We start from the raw sequence: 2,036 nt of genomic DNA on the forward strand, positions 1-2,036 counted from the left end.
TCTATCAAAACAGACATTACTTCCAATAAAACAAACTTGCTCTCTATCAAAACAGACATTACTTCCAATAAAACAAACTTGCTCTCTATCAAAACAGACATTACTTCCAATAAAACAAACTTGCTCTCTATCAAAACAGACATTACTTCCTAATAAAACAAACCTGCTCTCTAACAAAACAGACAATACTTTCAATAAATCAAACTTGTTCTCTATCAAAACAGACATTACTTCCAATAAAACAAACCTGCTCTCTAACAAAACAGACATTACTTCTAATGAAACAAACTTGCTCTCTATCGAAACAGACATTACTTCTAATAAAACAAACCTGCTCTCTATCAAAACAGACAATACTTCTAATAAATCAAACCTGCTCTCTATCAAAACATAAATCATTTTACAAAGACAAGGTATTGTGGAAAATGTATATTCTTAGAATAAATATTTATGAAAAATATGACAATTTCTTTTCCACTAAAAATTAGAAGTTACTGTCTGTCAAGCAGCGAAGTTTAGTTGCGGTTGTCTCAATAGATTGCTAAATAAATGTTGTCAAATGTCAAGGTGTTAAATAATATTGATGATTAAATCACTTTTCTTTTATAGGTTGTTATGATGGTAAAACGTATTAGCATGAATTAAGACAGTGTTTTAACGTTTCTTATCATTACAGAATGTTTTAGTTATCTTCGTGATTGAGGGATAGTATTATTAAGTGAAACCGTTTTGTAGCATTTGTACACGAATGAGTTTTGATTTGTTGTTATGGGAAAAAACTTGATATTCCAACTAAATTTCTTTCCACTTTAAAATGACGTTATCTCTTGATAACGTTATCACAATTGACTCTTCCGGTGTCTCTAGCTAAATCAGGATCCAAAAATATATTATTTTCTTATGATAACATAATCTAATGATAACATGTTTTTATTACTCCTTTTGCTTAGTATCTTCATCGTTATCTCGTTACGTTTACTCAACAAGCAATCGATTCGGAGAAATTGGGTGCAATATTACGATAGAGAAACAAACACAAAGTTAATAATTAATATGGCAAATTACATCTAAATTTTCTTATCTATTTATTTGTTTTCTCTACTTTAGACCAAGGAGGTTTTCTAATAAGCACATCTGCTATATGAAGAAAATTAAAATATGCAAACATGAGTCCTTATTGGGTTGACTCCAATTTCACAATAAAATAAAAAAAAAACAATTCTTAATAAGTAGTAAATCCGAGAGTTGCGGATCGGAAGGTCCAAGGCTCGCCTCACGATGACACTGAATATATTCCGTAGTTTCAGCTGTAGAGTTGTTATAATAGTGACAATCAATGCTGTTATTTGTTTAAAACCATAAAAAATCGTGTGGCAGTGGGTCTGGCTGACTAGCTACCTTCTTTCTGGTAATTAGTTCAAAAATAAGGACGACTGTACCTGATCTCTAGGGGAGCTTTGATCTGGCCGGCTAGCGCATGCGTCGTAAAAGATGCCATTCAGGTTGGAAATACCAAATACCAAGTATATAGCAAATCATACGTGATGCTATTTCGAACCTTGTAGTTCTCTATGACATGCTGCTTGTTCAATAGAACTTGATATACTGATTATTATATAAAATAAAAAACAGTAGCTGAAAATCTCCAGAAAACTTTGTCTTGCAAAGACTGTACTTTATTAAATATATCAAACCTAATAATTACTGTTAAAATATTTTAAAACGTGTAATTAATTGTATACACTGTTTTATTGTACAGTAATTGTAAATATAAAAATAGAACACCCGGCTGTCATTAAAGCCAAGAGATTATTCTAATCGCTAAACTTTGCTCTACAACGCAAAATCGTGGAATACAAATATAAAAGTAGTTGGATTGTGGAATACAGATATAAACGTAACTGGATTGTGTAATACAGATATAAAAGTAACTGGATCGTGGAATACAGATATAAAAGTAACTGGATCGTGGAATACAGATATAAAAGTAGCTGGATTGTGGAATACAGATATAAAAGTAGCTGGATTGTATAATG

The sequence above is a fragment of the Limulus polyphemus genome, unplaced genomic scaffold, assembly GCF_000517525.1.
Source record: "Limulus polyphemus unplaced genomic scaffold, Limulus_polyphemus-2.1.2 Scaffold135, whole genome shotgun sequence".
Lineage (NCBI taxonomy): Eukaryota > Metazoa > Arthropoda > Merostomata > Xiphosura > Limulidae > Limulus > Limulus polyphemus.